The 19,298-nt window shown below is 48.8% G+C and overlaps 1 protein-coding gene across 2 annotated transcripts in view; it reads left to right on the top strand.

The window, feature by feature from the left end:
* Positions 1 to 19,298, top strand: part of LOC102073733 (acid-sensing ion channel 2) — a 479,347-nt gene that overhangs the window by 246,987 nt on the left and 213,062 nt on the right. The gene's annotated exons all lie outside the window — the stretch shown is intronic.

The following is a 19,298-nucleotide window of genomic DNA, read 5'->3' as shown; positions in this document are numbered from 1 at the left end:
CTCACCTGAGTGGGGTCACCCCTTGGAGAGAGGGGAAATGGCCCCACCAGGGGCTGCTCTGCTGCTGCAGGCCACACACACCTGGCACTGCAGCCAGGCAGCCAGAATTCACCCTCTGAGGGATTCCAGGGAATCCCAGAATCTCCTGACTGGGAGGGAGCCTCAGGGATCATCAGCTGCAGCTCCTGGCTTTGCAGAGAGCCCCCAAAATCCTGCCCTGACACTGCCCCTGCCCTGTCCCTGCTCCCTGGCAGCCCTGGGGCTGTGACCCAGGACAGGAGCAGGACAAGGCAGGCACAGGGCTGGTCAGTATTCCAGGGAAACCCAGGGAATTCCTGCACTGTGAGGCTGCCCTGAGCTCACTGAGATCAGCCTGAAGATCTGGTAGGGCTGTCATTCCTCTGCTTGGCAGAGGCAGATTTGGGGCTGAAGGAGTGATTTGGGAGCAGATTTACCCCATTTTATCACTCCTCCAGGCTGCTCAGTGCATGCTGAGGTGAAACCCTTCATGTAGGAATATAAATAATTATGGAATTAAACAGAGCTCAGCCAAAAACGAAAGCAAAGAACAAAGTAAAAAGCATAACTGGAGTGTTTTGTTTCGTAACATCTACAGAATTGAGATGATTTATGGCATTTCCACATTCATGTTCAATTCATTTGATTATTGCTATGGAAAGGAAACTTGAAACTTCCCATTTCAGCCTTTTCTAAACAACATTTTGAGTGGGTGTCCAAGATCTTCCCATTCACACACAAAGGAAACAAAAAGCAAAGCAGGAAGCTGCAATTTGAAAGTTAAGTGAAATAATTCCTTGCAGACAGCACAAAGCATCTCACTTGACCTGAAAGAAATGTTCTTGGAGAGTTTCTCTGTGGCATTCACATTCTCTGTACAGAAAGACGCATCATTTTCTCTCTCAAGATTTTTCCTAGAGAAGCACAGAGAGAAGAAGAGAAAACAATTCTTATCTCTATTTACTACTCCTGTTGTTTTTGCACACGTGGAATGTGTTACGGAGATTGTTTACCTGAAGTGATTCATCAATTGGATTCTGCTGAAGATTGTTTTGTTTCCTTGGCCAATTTGGTCAAAGCTGTGTCCAGGCTGTCTGGAGAGAGTCACAAGTATTTCTTTAGTATCTTTATATAGTATAGTATAGTATAGTATCTCTTTAGCTATAATATAGTATTAATATGATATAATATAGTTTAATAAAGCAATTGTGCGGCATTCTGAAGGGAGTCAGATGCCAGTCATTCCCCCCTGGGGGGGTTGCCTGATTCCACTGTATTCATCCTGTCAGGAAGGCAAAAAGAAAGGAACAAAGAGAAAAGGACCTTTTTTCCTCCGTTTGGGAGGTTTTCAGTGACCTGAACCAGGAGTTATTTGTGCAGCTCTGAGCACAGAATTCCGGATGTCTCCTGGCCTCAGTGCCAGGATTCACTCCCAGTCCCAGGTGCTGTTCTTGCTTTGGATGGAAGTGATCCCTGCCCCAGCCCAGAGCTGAGCAGGCCTGGCTCAATCCTGCTCCAGGTGGGGATGGTCGGAGCCTGCAAAGGCAGCAGGGACTCCTCTCACCAGAAACAGAGATCCTTGGGACTGGATTTGCTGTTTCTGTTATTGCCCAACTCCTGCAATCCCAGCTCCCTTTGGAAAGGCCATCCCTGCCCTTTGCTGCAGCCCCAAGAGGGCCTGGAGAGGTTTTCCCCCATGGAATTAGCTCCTGTCCTGGGCACTGCTCAGGACCCAGCTCCTGTCCCTGCAGCTGGGCTGGAACAGGGAAGGCTCCACTCTGCTCCTGCACTGCCCTGAGATGGAGCAGGGAATAAAGGGAATAAAGGCTCCAGAGCACCTGGAACTGGCATGGAAGAGGGAATAAAGGCTTCAAATCACCTGGAACTGGCATGGAACAGGGAGCAAAGTCTCCCAGAGCAGCTAGAGCAGCTCAGGCAGCAGAGCCAAGTTACTGCTTTGCTCCCATCCCTTGGCCCAGCAAATCCCCTGAGGGGCAGCCAGGGGAGCTCAGAGGAGTTCTGGGAGATCAGGGAATGGTTTGGGCTGGAAAAGGACTGTGGGAGTTCAGTGCAGGTGTGAAACTGCGTTGGAGTGCTCTGGTGATCTCAGCAGGGCAGCAGAGAAGGGCAGGGGCTGTCCCAGCTCAGCCCAGAGTGGGGGATGCTCCTGGGACCCCACTGGGATTTGCCAATCCTGGAAATCCTGAGTGGAAAGGGACGCCCAGGATCATCCAGTCCCACCCCAGGCCCTGCCCAGACCCCCAACAATCCCACCCTGGGCATCCCCCAAGGATCCAGGCTGTGTCCAGCTGTGGGCAGGGGCAGAGCTGGGGCTGCTCTCCAGGCTCTGCTCAAGGCACTCCTGGAGCAGCAGCCCCTGGGCAATGGCCCAGCCCTGGTTCCTGCCCCACCCAGCCCTGGACAGACCTCACACAGCTCTGGGTGTGCTGCCTGCTCTGAAATGATTCAGCTGAAGCATTGCAGCATCACAGGGCTGTGCATTTATCTCCTTAAACACCCAGCAAAAACCTCCATAACTCACAGAACTCATCCGCTTTGGCAACTGAAAGAAAGGCTCTGCAGCAGGGAAGGAGAGAGAAAATCACTCAGAAATTATTGCAGCAATGTGGCTCTTTAGAGCAGTTGACAATAATATGGGTTTGATTATTTCTGAAAGAGCTTAACTGACCTTTACAGCCAGATTCCATTAAAAATGAATAATTTTCCATTTCAAAACATATTTTTCCTGTCAATGAGAAGGAAATGTAACCAGACAACTTTGTATCATTTAAAAAAAGTGTTATCCATATAATCTTTAGGAGGAATTAAAGAAAGGAACCAATCTCTTGGCAGCAGTGAAATTTCAAAGCCTCATTTTACTGTGATGCTTTAAAATAAAGAGACAATTCCATTCCTGAGCTGTAGCAGCCTTGCTTGGTCACTGCTCCAGCTCAGGAGCTTCTGAACAGCTCTGGGGAATAAGGATCCTGTTCTGGCCTGGCCACATCAATCAGTGTTGGGGAAGATGGAACAGGAAAGCCTTATAAATATGATTGTCTGGCAAAAGATTTTGAGAATATGGAAACCATAAGCAAGACTGAAATGAAAGCAAGCTTTGAGATCCCTCAGTTACTGAACAACTGGAAAACAATGGTGTGGCCAGCTGAAGGTGATCCCCTTTTGATGGAACAACACCCTCTGCTTGCAGACAGGCCCAAGGGTCAGAGCAGACCCTGCAGCTTGGCAGAAGGGGCCCAAAGAGGAGTTTGTAGGGTTTAAAATGTAACACAGTGTGGTAATGTAATGATTCTTATAGGCTGCATGTAAATGCTATAGGATTTGTATCTTGTACTAGATTGGTTAGTGAGAATCAGAATATTGAGTACAGAAGAAAATTTATGGTATTGGAACGGGAACCTCGTGCTCTCTTTTACTCTTCTTCTCTCTCACCCTCTCTCCCTCTCTCTTCTCTCAGCCTGCTCTGAGCTGTGGCTGCAGCTCCCAGCAGGGCCCTGCGCCCAGGCCCTTTGCAATAAACCCCAAATTCCTGACCTGGCTGCAGAGATCTCTCATCTCCGTCTGTCCCGACCGTCCTAGCCCCGACGCTCCTACAAATCAGGCTGAGCTCGGCAGGCAGAGGAGCTGGGGAGGTTTTGGTTTTTGTGTTTAAAATGGCTCTTGAGATATTAGAAAGTTTTTCTTAGCCTTGCCACTGAAGAAGAAGTTGAGATTCGTTGGTTTTGCTTTTCAAGGTTGTTTATTTTCTGTTATCTATTACATTCTTTCTCTGACCTGCTGAGGTCTGTCTGGCAGGTCAGGTTGTGGCACACTGACTGTTTTTGGGGTGGTCTCAGGGTCTCTGTGCTCAAGATGACCCTGAGGTGTTGGAAAGTCTCTTTTTCCAAGCTCCATGATCGAAGAAGGAATCAGGATTCTCTGGCTGTGGTTTTCAAGGTTTATTTTTTGTTATCTATAACATTCTTTCTCTGACCTGCTGAGATCTGTCCAGTACGTTGGGTTCAGGCACACTGACTGCCCTTGGGGTGGTGTTAGCTTTCTATACTAAAAACTATGTGTACTTTATTTACAATAATTTTCCAATACCTATCACCTATGTTAGACAGTCTGTCTCTACTCTAAACCAATCCAGAAGTGCCACCAGTACAGCAGAAGATGGAGGACAAGGAGAAGAAGAAAGAACAAAGACAAGGCACGCCCAAGTCCCTCCATCTTGGCTCCTGAATCCTAAACCCCAAAATTCTACTTTTCTATCTTGTGACAAGCTAACTATCCTGCTTAAACTCTTGTGGCTTGTAACTCCTCACACAAGGTTGGTAATTGTTTCCATGGGTTAAAATCAAAGGCACAGGTGTCTGTGACTCCATGCCAAGGTCTCTGAGCTCCCTGCCAGGGTCTGGAGTCCTCCAGGGCAGCCAGAGCAATGTCCTGGGTTCTGACAGAGAGGAGCTCCCAGCCCAGCCTGGCACAGGAGCCTCCCCCAGGTGATGCCTCGGCCACTCCTGCAGCTCCTCCCTCCTCCCTCCATGTCCTGGGGCCTGGGAGATGCTTGGGGTGGAGAATTTCCCCAAGGCAAAGAAAATCCCCCTGGGCTCTGGGAGCCTCAGGGCTGCTGGGAATGGCAACAGGGATGTGCCAGGGCTGAGTGCTCTGGGTCAGAACAGCCCAGGTGAGTTCAGGTGAGCCCAGGCTGAGCCAAGGTAATCCCAGGTTGAGCCCAGGTGAACCCAAATGAGCCGGGGCTGAACCCAGGGGAGTCCAGGCCAAGCTCAGGTGAGCCCAGGCTGAGCCCAGGCTGAGCTGAGGTGAGCCCAAATGAGCCAGGGTCGAGTCCTGGCGGAGCTCAGGTTAGCCCAGGTGTGCCCAGGCTGAGCCCAGATGAGCTCAAGTAAGCCCAGGTTAGCCCAGGCTGAACGCAGGTGAGCCCAGGTGGGCCCAGGTGTGCCCCAGCTGAGCCCAGCCTGAGCTCAGGTGTGCCCAGACCGAGCCTAAGTGAGCCCAGGTAAGCCCAGGTGAGCAGAGCTCAGCCTCAGCACTCCCCAGATCCCACAGAAAAGGTTCAGCAGCAGAGAAAGCCACATTAAAACAAAATCTGGAAAGCAGGAAAATTGCCCCTATTCCCATGAAATGTGTATCCCTGCTGCTTTAGGAGTAAAGGAACCCAGTTTTTGCAGGCTTTGTTTATTGATGTCTGTTAATATATGAGATGTGAGGAAGATAAAAACTGGGAAGGCATTCCTGGCTGTGAGGGTGCGGAAGGCCCATCCCTGGAAGGGTTCAGGACAGGACAGGCTTTGGAGCAGCCTGGGGCAGTGGGGGGTGACCCTGCCATGGCAGGGCTGGCACTGGATGAGCTTTAGGGTCCCTTCCAAGTTAAAACCACTCTGGGATTCTGTGATTTTATTCCAGTTTGACCAGTACCAAAGAATATTTTTTTTAACCAGGGGTGCATCAGCCCACAGTGCTGTTCTCCCCATGGATTCCAGGGAAATGGATTTCTCCATTTCCTCTGGCACAAGGGAGGCAGGAACTGACCCAGAGCTGATCCTGACCCACAGAGGCAGAGACAAACATAGATGGGATCTGTCACCCTGGCCTTGGGCAGTGCCAGGGATCCAGGGGCAGCCACTCTGTGCCAGGGCCTGCCCACCCTCCCAGGGAACAATTCCTAATTCCCAATATCCCATCTGACCCTTCCCTCTGGCACTGGGAGCCATTCCCTGTGCTCTGTCCCTCCATCCCTTGTCCCCAGTCCCTCTCCAGCTCTCCTGGAGCCTCTTCAGGCCCTGCAAGGGGCTCTGAGCTCTCCCTGGAGCTTCTCCTCTCCACGTGAGCACCCCCAGCTCTCCCAGCCTGGCTCCAGCCCTGGAGCAGCTCCAGGTCCTTCTTGTCCTTCCCTAGTGTGAAAAATGCCAATGACTTGTTTTTAAAATTTTAAAAGTTTAATAGTCATAAAATGGTTGTAAAAATAGCAATACAATTAGAGTAATAAATAATTTGGACAAATTGAATTAGGACAATATGAGACAATAAATACAAAGAATTACGGACATCTGGGTACCTTTTTCTGGGCAGCAGGAGATGGAAAAAGGACACCCCTTAACAAAGGATTAACCATTAAAAGCAATAGCTTGTTGCATATTCATACACTTCATACATGATGCATAAATTCATGTATGGGCCAGTGACAACTTCTTCCTCCGAATCCTAACAGCACCTTCGAGGTGGGAAGAAATTTTTTTCTTCTGATAAGAAGGCAATAAATTCCTTTTCTCTGAAAGATTCAGGTGTCCTGTGGCTGCTATCTCACTGTGAGTCTTTTCTTTAAAAAAAGTATCCTACACAGCATAGTTTCTACTTTAACATTCTTTATAACCTAAAACTATATTTAACACACTACTTAAGAGAATTAATTCAGCATTACTTTCTAACACAACACATAAAATATTCATTTTAATATTTGCAAAAAGCCAATCATAAAATACATACATTTTTCACAGCCAGTGCTGGATGGAGGTGCAGGAAATCTGGGGAAGGTTTTCAGTCAGGGGCTGTGCAGGAGCAATGCAGGGCCAGGTTTAAGAGCAGGGACCTTGGAATGTCACATTGCAGAGCTCCAGCTGGATTTGGGCTCTGAGGAGCTCCTGCCTGGTGACTCAGAGCACAGATAAGGTGTCAGTGTTGTCTCTTTCTGCTGCAATAACTGAGTTTAGTTCTATTCTCCCCACTTCAGAGCAGCAAATTGCTTTTAGGCCTTTCATGTCCTAATCCTGTGTTCCATCCATGGAGTTACTGCAAAAACCTTAAAGAGAAAACATCCCTAGGGCTGCTCTGCCTGGGGTTCCTCCTCATCACTCACACAATTTTGGCCTCTCAGCCGTTTGTTCTGGGCCTGCTTTTACAGAGTCCAGCCAGACACAAAACCCTGCGAGCCATAACAGCTCAGCTCCACTTGGAATTTTGCTCACACAAAGAATTTAATCAGTAATCCAAGGAATGAAAAACCTCAGCAAGGGCAGAGCTGAACACGGATCAAGCAGAGGCTGTAAAAAAGCTTTCCATGGGCAGACTGCAGGGAGAGAAGAGAAAACTTCACTTGGGGACTATTGCTAAATTCTGGTGTTCTGCTGACAGCCTGAGAGCTGCCCAGCCTGGGAATGGTGTCACTCCAAGCTGCAGCTCCGGGTGTTGTTTGGGTTTTGCTTCAGCTTCACAAAGAGCTCATTAGTGAGAGCTGAGTGCTCCCAGCCTGGGCAGGGACTCACGATCTGGCTCCCATTCAGAGCTCCTGGCCCTCGGGACAGGCTTTGCCCATTGCTGCCCTTTAAGGGGATTTTGGTTTGCCAGAGGATGGAGGAATGGTTGTGCTGGAGCCATTTCCAGGCTCTCCACATCCAAACACGTTTTTGTTGGACTGGGACGGCATCAAAGCTTCCTCTGCTCCCTTGGCTGCAGGTTTGGCGTCCCCAGGGCTGGCACATTCCTGGGCTCTGCCAGTCCTGGGCAGCCCTGAGGGGGCTGGAGGCTCATCCCTGGTCCAGTCCACGCCCATGTGCTCTTGGGTGAGCAGAGAGAGCTCCTGGTGCCCCCTGCCCTCCCTGGCACCCGGGAGAGACTGATTGGTGGGGAAGATGAAACAGGAAAGCCTTATAAATATGATTGCCTGGCAAAAGATTTTGTGACTATAGAAACTACAAGTGAGATTGAAATGAAAGCAAGCTTTGAGATACCTCAGTTGCTGAACAGCTGGAAAACAATGGTGTGGCCAGCTGAAGGTGATCCCCTTTTGATGGAACAACACCCTCTGCTTGCAGACAGGCCCAAGGGTCAGAGCAGACCCTGCCAGCTTGGCAGGAGGGGCCCAAAGAGGAGTTTTTAGAGTTTAAAATGTAACACAGTATGATAATGTATTGATTCTTATAGGCTGTATGGAAATGCTATAGGATTTGTATCTTGTACTAGATTGGTTAGTGAGAATTAGAATATTCAGCACAGAAGAAGATTTATGGTATTGGAATGGGAACTTCACTCTCTCATCCTCTTTACCATGCTCTTGCCTTTTCTCTCTCGCCCTCCCTCCCTCTTTGGGGCCTGCTCTGAGCTGTGGCTGCAGCTCCCAGCAGGGCCCTGCCCCCAGGCCCTTTGCCATAAACCCCAAGTTCCACAACCTGGATGCAGAGATCTCTCGTCTCTGTCCTGACCATCATTCCTACAGCTGACCATGGCCAGTGCTTGTGCTGTGTCTTTTCCTGAACAGGAAAACTGCTGAGCTGGAAAACTCCACACAAACACTCCCCAGTGTCCTGAGTGGCCTCTCTGCTGTGGTATTCCTGTCCTTGTCCCTTTGGCACCTTGGCTCTCCTGCTGCCCTCTCACTGCTGCCTCACCTGAGGCTGCTCCTTTCAGTGCTGCTGCCTCTCAAATGGCTTTTTTAGGGTTAAAACTGTCCTGGAGGGTGAAACCCACCCTGAGGCTCCGGGCACCGGGGATCAGCATCGGGACAGCTCCCATCAAACCAGCACAGGGACATCTTCCATCAACCCAGGACAGCTCCCATTAACCTGGGACAGCTCCCATCAGCCCGAGACAGCTCCCACCAAACCAGGACAGCTCCCACCAAACCAGGACAGCTCCCATCAAAGCACAGCTCCTTTGTCCCCAAGCCCAGCTCAGCCTTGGCTGTTCCCCAGCTCCCAAGCAGCTGGGACACAATTAATGGCACTGGGAATACAATTAATGGCACTTGGAATACAATTAATGGCAACTGGGCTACAATTAATGACAATTGGGGTACAATTAATGACAGCTCCAGCACGAGGCTGAGAACAGCCTGACTGGGCTCATATTTAACATTCCAAATCTCCTCTGCTTCTCTGCACAGACACAACTGAACTGATTCTTTTCCTTTTGTCTGGAATGGATCAATCTGGATCTTTGGGGCTGATTTATGCCTGGTGTTCCTTTCTGAAAGAGCTCGTTCTCCCCAAGGCAATCGGAAAATCTCAGTGAGAGGGAGTGGGGAGGGCTGAGGCTGCTTTTCCTGAGCTGCCAACTGAGATTCTACCAGGATCTGATCCTTTCCACCCCTGAATTCACAAGGAATGGGATTCACCTCAGGGACTGAGTGTATTCCCATGAGTGAGTTGTCCCGAGCTCCTGGTGGTCCCTGGATTCAGGCACCGGATGAGAGAACATGATCCAGCCATGGAGAAACAGTGTGTGTGGTTTTTAGGAATCCTGTGTGTGCATCTCCTGGGAATTGTTGGTGCTGTCCCCCACTCCTAAACCTGGAGGAGGAGAATTGAAACTTCCCCTTTCTGCTTTTGTATTTCCTTGTGGAAACTTGTTGGGAAGAGACAGGATCAACCTCAAAGAGGACAAACAGTATGTGTTGGCCACGGGCCAGGTGGGAGGGACATCATCCCTGAAGTGTCCCAGGGCAGGGGCTCTGGAGCAGCCTGGGACAGTGGGAGGTGTCCCTGCCCATGGCAGGGGTGGCACTGGGTGGGCTTTAAGGTCCCTTCCCACCCAAACCATTCCAGGATTCCATGATCTGGCTGTCAGCTGCGTCCCCAGAGCTGGAGGGCACCCAGAGGGTTGTTGGGAATCAGGGGTGACACTGATCATTGCCGAGGGGATGCTCACCCCAAGCAGCCCAGCCAGGCCTGCCCCTCCCTGGAGTCCTTTGGCATGGGAGTGTTTTAATCTCCAGCACATCCCAAACACCCCCAGTGTTTTGTTTAGGGTGGTGTCACCATCATATTTCCTGAAAAATCCCTTTGCCAGGATTTCTTTTCCTGGGAAGCCAAGAAGCCTCAGATAAAAAGGAAGACATTATCTTATCTGCTTCTCCTGTGTTTTGCTGCTTTGGAATGTGGTTTGGACATTGTTTACCAACTGGTCATTGTTTGATTGGTTTCATGTGGATTGTTTTTACTTAATGACCAATCACCATCAGCTGTGTTGAGGCTCTAGAGAATCACAAGTTTTTCATTAGTATCTTGTTAAAGCCTTCTGTCTGTATCCTTTCTATATTCTTTACTATGGTTTAGTATCGTATTCTTTAATATAATACAACAACATAAAATAATAAATCAGCCTTCAAGAACATGGAGTCAGATTCATCATTTCCTTCCTGCCACGAGGGACCCTGCAAATACCTCAGGGTGGGATGGCCCTGTCTGTGCTCAGTGACAGGGACATGCAGGGGGTGCTGCAGTACCAGTGATGAATCCCAGTTAACCCATTGGAAAACTGGAATTTAGAGTCTGAATTCTAGCCCAGGAATGGCAGGATGATGCCATTTCTCTTGGAATTTTTATCCTTGCCAAGAGAACATGGTGGAAAGTTGAGAATATCCTTTCAATGTGATTGGTCTGCAAGTTTTGGTTGGGTTTTCCCCCCCTGTTCTGAACACCTTTGCCCTGATGGACATTTGAAGGTTTTGTTGTTGTTGGGTTTTTTGAGGGTTTTCTGTCTGTTATGGTTTATTCACTGAAATATCAATTCCTCATCAAAAATTCATCAGTGTTTTTGGCCCTAGCCCACCACTTTCCAGCCAAGAAATGGCTTTTCTGCCTCAGAAAAAAAAAACCTTTTGCTCAGGTACAACTCACATTTTGTGAACTTGTCTTTTCTCCTGAAAAACCCTCAGCTGCATGCAAACAAAAATTCCTTTTGATGGATAATCTTAGTCCAGTTCTACTGGGAACATCAAGCTTGCAGTGTCTAAACTCTTTTGGCAACTTTTGGGGTTTTTTTGGGAAGGGGTGGATTTTTGGAAACACCATTTCTCTTTCTTCCAGCCTGAGTGAGAGCATGGTGGAGGCACAGCTGGAGCAGGCAGAGCCTTTCCTCTGCTTGTGCAACTCCAAAATATGAATCTCTGTCTCTTCAAAACCTTTCAGGGACTGCAGCTCTGGAAAAGCTGTGAATTCCCAGCTGGCTTTCTCCGCTTGAAAAGTGTCCCTATTCCCAATTTACAGATAAAGGAATTGGGAAATGGGGGAATTAAAGCACTGGTGGACATGAGGCACCCTAGACCCAGGCCCTGCTTCACCTCATGCTTTCCCTGGGGGATGGATCTCAGTGATCTTTAGGTCCCTTTTGGGGATCCTTTCCAGGATTCCCTGGGAATGGACTCTGTACCCTGCAGTTACACTCTGGGGTCAGAGCCTTGAGCTGCCTGCTGTGACCAGGCCGTGAGCCCAGCCCTAAGGATGTGCCATGAACAGGGAAAGAGGGAAGAGCTCCAGGAGCTCTGTTCCTGCTCCGTGCAACTCAGCCAAGGAGCTCTGACTGAAGAGACTTTTGGGTTTAATGACATTTTAAGGTTTCTTTTGTCTTTTGCTCCCAGCTTTACCAGAGATTTGGTCTGGAGCTGCAAGATTTCAACTTCTACTTTGTTTAATGCTCCCTGAGACTTTCCCAGGGCTGAGGAGCTGAGCTTTAATATTCCCACATCCCTTAGGAAACAGTGGGAGCCTGCAGGGCTGGGAACTGGCTGAGACCTGGCCTGGGCTTTCTGCTGCTTTTCATCCTCCTTGCAGCAAAGGTCTTTGTTCTGCTTCCCCTCACTCCGAGCCTTTCCCAAGACCTCTCTATCCCTGAGCTTTGTCTGACCCTGTCCTGGTTTAGGGCAAATTTGGGAGAAAAACCTCCAAAGGGGGGCCCCTCCAGAAAGCAAACCCACAAAGTCCTTCCCCACAACTGGCTAGCTCACTTGGTAGAGCATGAGACGCTTAATCTTAGGGTCATGGGTTCAAGCCCCACATTGGGTGCCAAATTTTGTCCTGGTTTAGGGCAAATGTGGGAGAAAACCTCCAAGGGAGGGCCCCTCCACAAACCAAACCCACACAGTCCCTCCCACTCCAACCACTTCAGGAAGGATTCCTTGGAGAGAAGTGGAAAGAACCTGTTTACTTAACAGGCACAGCACCCCCAGCACACAAAATGAGCAATACCAGATGACAGCATTCCTTCACTGCTCTAAAAAACATGACAAATTCAGAAGGTCTCTCAGAAAGTCTCTCTTGGGGGTGGTCATTCTGTTCTCAGTCCCTCCTGTGCTGGGGCAGCTGCTGCAGCCACAGGGTGCAAACTCTTGGCGTTCCCAGGTCCCAGCCTGGAGCAGGTTCGAGTAGGTCCAAAAAGGGAAAGAGAAACAGTCCAGGGAAAATTTGGACTGCTTAGCTAAACTAATGAGCAGAAACAAAAAGCAAGAGCAAAGCAGGAGCAAAGCAGAAGCAAGAGCAAAAAGCAAAAGCAGCACCATGTACTGCCCCGTGTCTGCATCCCCCCGACTGCTGGAGGAATGAGCAGACTGATAACAAAATAAAACAAAGCTTTGCTCTTCAGAGCCAGTCTTGAAGGCACAGAACATAGTATCCAGCATAAACAGAACACATGATTGGGGATACAAGATCACCCTAGGACAGACCCACAGATGCAAAGCCCCAGAAATGAAATTAAATTTAATCTTCTGAGCCTGAAATTGGGGCTTTGCTGCCCCCAGCTTCAAGTCCAGCCTGGAAGGTGAAGGATAAAGCCAAACCCAAGGTGAGTCAGCCCAGCCTAGAAGGGGAGGGTTTGTGCCTCCCTCATTAACGGGAGCCGTTCATTAGCAGGGTTATTAGCAAGTCCCTAATTGTTTGATTACCCAAAGCTGGCTGTGCTAAGGACACAGAGCAGGAGGAAATCTGGGCTCTGGAATGAGCCAGCGCAGCCAGGTTTGTTATTTGTGTGCTGAGCTTAGTGCAAGCTTTGGGGGCAGCCAGGTGGGAAATGTGGGATCCAGAAGCAGGGCTGGATCCAGCAGCCTGGAATTCACGTGTCCATGGCAGAAAATGGAATAACACAGGACAGGGTAATTGGGAATAAACGGTAATAGTGGGGCATGGAAGGAAAAGCTAATCAGTTCCTCTCCTCCTCTGGGGTGCTGTTCCAGGTGGGATCCTCCTCCAACGGGGTTCCAGTCAGGAATCAGAGAGGCTCAGGGCCCTGTTCCAGGTGGGATCCTCCTCCAGGTGGGTTCTATTCAGGAATCAGAGAGGCACAGGGCCCTGTTCCAGATGGGATCCTCCTCCAGGTGGGATGTCTCCATGGGGCACTGCAGCTCTGGTCAGGAATCCTGTGCTGTTGCTGGGATTTGAATCCCTCCTTTGGGAAACTCCTGCCCTCCCAGAGTGCCCCATCTGAGCAGTCAGCCTCTGCTCAGCCTGGGTTCCTGGCTATTCCCTCCATCCCTTCCATTTTCCAGCCCTGGGATGGTCCAGGACCAGCAGAGCTCCAGTGCAGCCCCTGCCCAGATGGTCCTGGGTGAGGAAAGCTGGCCTGACTGATTCCAGGTGATGGGTATCAGACGTCAGGAATAAAATAAATCCAAGCAAAAATCACATTTTCAGTCAGGCTGGATCACTGTGAACCATGAGCACTCCCACTCTGTCACGGTGTGTGGAGCAATAAACCTGGGATTCTCCCAGAGCCAGCAGACCAAGCTAATTTGATATGGACAGGACCATTGTGAGGGGTCAGCTGGGTGTTAACAGCAGAATCAGGGTTTTATTTTGCTGCTCTACACAGGCTCCATTATCCCTTTGTACAGGAACTGAGTTTAATCACATCTGGCAGACCTGCTGCCTGTAATGTGTCCCAATATCCCATTACATTTTCAATTTACATGTATTACCTTTCCCTGGAAAAGTTCCCTGCACTTCTGTCCGCGGAATTAAATGGCCATTATGAAAACAGAGCAGGACATTTCAGTGCTCTGCGTGTTTGATCTCACCCTGGGAGGCAATTAGTGCTAATGAGTCCTGAATCCAGTGTCTACCTCTGATTTGGCTCAAAAGTAGAGCAGCTGAAAGGCCTCAAGCGGGATGGCAATTCCAGAGGGGGATTCCCTTCCCACAAAAGTGATAATGGAGAACAGAGGGGCTGGGCAGGGCAGGGCAGAGACAAATCCAATCTTTAGACCAGAAGGTGTGTGCAGGGACTGCCGGGGAGGGAGGAGCAGCATCCCTGTCAAGGCTGGGTTAGGCTGAGTCGAAACACAAACACATACCTGAGAGGCACTGATGGGGCTGAGGTAAGGAATTAAAGAGGAGCTGTTTGAAGGTTCAGCCGCATCCCAGATTAAAACTGGGTTAGGCTGAGTCGAAACACAAACACAGACCTGGGAGGCAGTGAGGGTGCTGAGATAAGGAATTAAAGAGGAGGTGTTTGAAGGCTCAGAAGGAGAGGGAACACGTTCAGAGCAAGTTTAGGAGGAGATGAGAGTTTGATGCCCATAATCTCCATTGATCCGGGCATTTCCAACCGACAGAGAAGGGAAAGAGGAGAGAGCCATTGATCACAGGGAGTCGTTAATCACAGTCATTAATGACAGTCATTAATCACCCGGAGCTGTGCCCCAGGGTCCCTCAGTCCCCTCCCTCTGCAGGAACACCCACCCTGCCTGGACAGTGATTCCAGGGTGTGTTTGGCAGGCAGGAGCAGCAGCCTCTGGGATTTATTTCCATTGAGGCATCTCCAGCCTGGAGCTCAGGAGAAGGGCAGTGATCCAAGAGGAACAGAGCACCCAGGGAGCTGCAGGGAAAGCCCAGCCCCAGCAGAGGGGGAAGCAGGAGAAGGTGCTGAGCAGGGAGAGGGAGGGGAAATGCAGGAGCTGACACCAGGAATGTGCCCAGCACATCCCATGTGGGAGCTGCTGCCCTGGGAATGCCACCAGGTGCTGGGCATGGACACGGGCAGAGGGATGTTGCTTTGTTTTTTAAGTTTTTCTAAGCATTTTTATGTTTACATTCTTGTAATGAACTTTCTTACACTGTTTTACATTATTGTAAACATTATTGTTTTACATTCTTTTCTGGAGGAGGAGAAATTTGATGGATTGTTGGTTCGTCCAATGTCATTGGAGAGGTGGCACTGTCATCCTCCAATCCACTGTCACTTTTGAAAATCTATAAATGTTGGAGTCAGAAATTAAACTTTCCTTCTTTTTACCTTAGAAGTTCCAGTGTCTGTGTCATTTTATTTTATGTCCTATAGCGACAGAGGGATCTAAGGACAGGAGCCTTCCCTGCCAGCTGCAAGGCAGCCATGAGAAATTCCAGCAACATGCAATGACAGGACAAGATGTGCTTGTTTTAACTGGGGCAGGGAGGATTTGGATTGGATTGAAGGGAGAAGATTTTCCTGTCAGGGGAGTGAGGCCCTGGCACAGAGCAGCTGTGGCTGCCCCTGAGGGTCCCAGGCCAGGATGGATGGGGTTTGGAGCACCCTGGCACTGTGGAAGGTGTCCCTGATCATTGCAGGGTTGGGAACTGGAAGGTCTTCAAGCTCGCTTTCCACCCAAAGCATTCCCTGATTCCTGGCCTTTGACCTCTGTGAGGAAGGCTCTGCTCAGGACCCTTGCATTGATTTAACAGATGAAAATATTCCCATATTTTTAATAAATAAACACATCAGTCCCACTGCTATATTCCTCATCTGCAGCTTTTGTAAGCTGCGTTTTATAAAGTTTTATGTAGTGTCATAAACTTTGCAGCTCCTGAACACGTTGAGACCCCAGGGCCAGGAGCAATAAAGGCCTTGTTTAATGCAAATATGGGCAGCAAGGAGAGTAGCAATAATGAGGAAGAAAAATCAAAGGAATGGGTGAATATTTCACAGTGCATCATTGCCCTGAGCTCCCTGCAGGATCTGGGGAGTTTTAGAGTTTGGGAGAGCAAGAAATGAGAGACAGAATGTGATTGTGCTTGGAGTTTTGTTTCCAAATGCAGGAATTGGAGCCTGGAGCCGGTGAAGCCCAGAGAAGCTGGTTTGGGGTGTCAGGTCCTCAAGGAGCAAGAGGGGTGGATATGGAGTAAGAACATCTCCCAGGACTGGTTTTGAGGGTGTTCACTGGCTTTTTAACAATTCCTCCAGAAAACCTTGAGATCTATTTTTAGTGTAAAATCCCCAAGCTTTGGCTTTGGAAGCATTTGAAATGGAATTAAGATTCATTTAACCAGAGGGAAGTTCAAAGGTGACAGAAGGAGTTGGGAGGGAGCAGAACTTCATGGAGCGGTAACAGCAAATTCAGAGCAAGGAAAATGAGCAGATAAAAGGGGGATACTCATGGGATACTCTGGTAATACCAGGGGGACACTGGAGGGAGTGGAATCCCTGTTGTGGCGTTGTGGGTCCCAGGATGAGGTAAGAGATGAGAATCTGATTCCAAGTTCTCAGAAGGCTGATTTATTATTTTATTATATGATATTATATTAAAAGAAATGATCTATTAAAACTATACTAAAGAATGAGAAAGGAGACATCAGAAGGCTAAACAAGAATTAATATTAAAAACTTGTGACTGACCAGGGAGTCCGACACAGCTGGAATGGGATTGGTCATTAATTAAAAACAATTCACATGGAACCAATCAAAGATGCACCTGTTGGTGAGCAACCTCCAGAGCACATTCCAAGCAATCAGATAATTACTGTTTACATTCCTTTCCTGAGGCTTCTCAGGAGAAAAATCCTGGCAAAGGGATTTTTCATGAAATATCACCATGACAGACTCCCCCTTCACTTCACCTACAAACAGCACCCACTGCCCTCCTCTCAGGACAGGCTCCTGCCCCTCTCCAGCCTTTCAGGGCCTCACAAAGGCTGCAGCAATGTAAGGGCTCAGCACTTCTGGAGCTGCAGATAAAAGTTAAAGGCAGCACAGGGAGAATTTTCCTGGCACAGTGGAAATCATCACCCCTTCCCTTTCTGTGGGGGTGAGGGAATTCTTCTGGAAGTGAGAAAAAGCAAAGGGATGAAACAGCCCAAGAACCTTGGAGACAAAGGTGTGCAGCTCCCTGCAGTACAGACCTGGATCATGGAATCCCAGTCTGGGTTGGGATAGAAGAGATCTCAGTGCCACCCCTGCCATGGCAGGGACACCTCCCACTGTCCCAGGCTGCTCCAAGCCCCGTCCAGCCTGGCCTTGGGCACTGCCAGGGATCCAGGGGCAGCCCCAGCTGCTCTGGGCACCCTGTGCCAGGGCCTGCCCACCCTCCCAGGGAACAATTCCCAATTCCCGGTATCCCATCCATCCCTGCCCTCTGGAACTGGGAGCCATTCCCTGTGTCCTGTCCCTCCATCCCTGGCACACATCCCCTCCATCCCCTCCATCCCCTCCCTAATCCCTGCAGCTCCCTTTGGGCAGCCTCAGCTCCCTGTGGAGAGCTGTCCCCAGCCCCCATCACCCCCAGGAGGTTTCAGAAAGGGATTTTTGTGAGCTGCTCCTCACTCACACCACGAATTCTGTGCTGGCAGAATCAGAGCCCTCCCAAACCCTGCTGTCCCAAAATCCTTCCTGCATCCCCTGAGGAATCACTTGTCAGCAATCACTGCCCAGCAGAGCTATCACTGCCTTGGAGCAGCCTCTGCGCAGCTGCTGGGATGAAGCCCCCCATGTTGCCACCCTCCTGTGTCTGTGCCAGGCACAGCTGGCTCCAAGGCTCCTCCATCCCAGAATAAACAGCAGCTGTGTAAGGAAAATTAATCCACAAACACCAGAGGTTTATGTCCAAAAAGGAGAGAGAGGAGACCTTTTACTTTATTCAAATAAAGGGAGAGGCCATGGGGCAAACCCTTGGGGTCTCCAATTTTTTGAGGGTGCAGCTTCCTTTTTATCCCAGTTTCCCAGCTGCATTTTTCTTCTCTCTTTCCCCACGGGCTGAGGTACTTGAGAGGTACCGACTTCCCAGAATGCCTGATACCAGAGATTTCCCTCTATGGTATAACGCCCCCTTTTAATTTTTAATTCTTATGAATTTAGGGGTCTTTCCCCTTTCTGAGGTACCTGAGAGGTTCAGACTTCCCAGAATGCCTGATCCCAAAGATTTCCCTCAAATGCATTTTAATATTTAATTCTTATGGAATTTAGGGGTTTTTCCCCCATTTCTGAGGTACTTGAGAGGTTCAGACTCCCCAGAACACCTGATACCAAAGATTTCCTTGTAATGTTTAACCTTCCCTTTTAATTTTTAATTCTTACAGAATTTAGGGGGGTTTTCTTCCCCATGTTTCTTTCATCTTTCAACATCTAATTTCATTTACCAACAAGCCTAAAGTTTATTTGTAAAAGCAAATCTCTTTTCCATTCATCAATCAGTGGAATCCTTCCTTTTTTTTTTATCTCCCAGTGCTGGTTTTATCCACCAGCAGACCCACAGCTTGTTTGTAAAGACAAATCCACCATTCCTCTCCCAGCCCGAGCTGCTGTTCCAGGAGAGCTCTGGCAGCTCAGGGGCTCAGCACACCCTGCCTGCCCCAGGGGCTCCTCTGCTCCATCACTCCTCCCCAGGCACAGAGCAATGGGATTCTGGCAGCACTCACAGAGTATCTGGGCAAAGATCTCTCCTCTGTTGTGCAGGCAGCAAACAAAGCCAGGAACCTTTTGTGCTTATGTGAAAAACACTTGGGTTTTTTTAATTTTAAAAAGTTTAATAGTAATAAAATGGTTATAAAAATAGCAATATATTTAGAATAATAAAAATTTGGACAATTTGGATTTAGGACAATACGAGACAATAAAAACAGAGTTATGGACTGTCCAGGTACCTTTTTCCGGGCAAAATAAGCCTGAAAAAGGACCCACATTAACAGAGGATTAACCCTTAAAATAATAACCTGATGCATATTCATACATCTCACAGATGATACATAAATTCCATTCAAAAACAGTATTCTGTCTGGGCAGTGTCATCTTCTTCCTCTTAATCCTGACGGCATCTCCAGGGCTGAGCAAGGCAGGAAGTTCATTTCTCCTGATAATGGAGCAATAAATTCTCTTACTCTGAAAGATTCAGGTGTCCTGTGGCTGCTATCTTGTATGAGTATCTCATTCCTTTCTTTAAAAAATATCCCACATGCATAGTTTCTATTTTAACTACAAAAGTTACATTTTAACTACAAAACTACATTTACCATACTATTAAAATGTTAATACAGCTCTACTGATCAATACAACAAAATGCACACAGTAAATATCTGCATAGAGCTACATAATAATGCACTTTTCACATTTGTTGTGCAGGCAGCAAACAAAGCCAGGAATCTTTTGTGTTTATTGAAAGGCAAAAGTGCTGGATTGGTTTGGGAAATGGAGGAAGGGAAGGGAAGGGAAGGGAAGGGAAGGGAAGGGAAGGGAAGGGAAGGGAAGGGAAGGGAAGGGAAGGGAAGGGAAGGGAAGGGAAGGGAAGGGAAGGGAAGGGAAGGGAAGGG

This window comes from Zonotrichia albicollis, chromosome 23 (genome assembly GCF_047830755.1).
Source record: "Zonotrichia albicollis isolate bZonAlb1 chromosome 23, bZonAlb1.hap1, whole genome shotgun sequence".
Taxonomy (NCBI): domain Eukaryota; kingdom Metazoa; phylum Chordata; class Aves; order Passeriformes; family Passerellidae; genus Zonotrichia; species Zonotrichia albicollis.
Note: the sequence above shows the minus strand (reverse complement) of the source record. Positions and strands in the feature narration are given on the sequence as shown.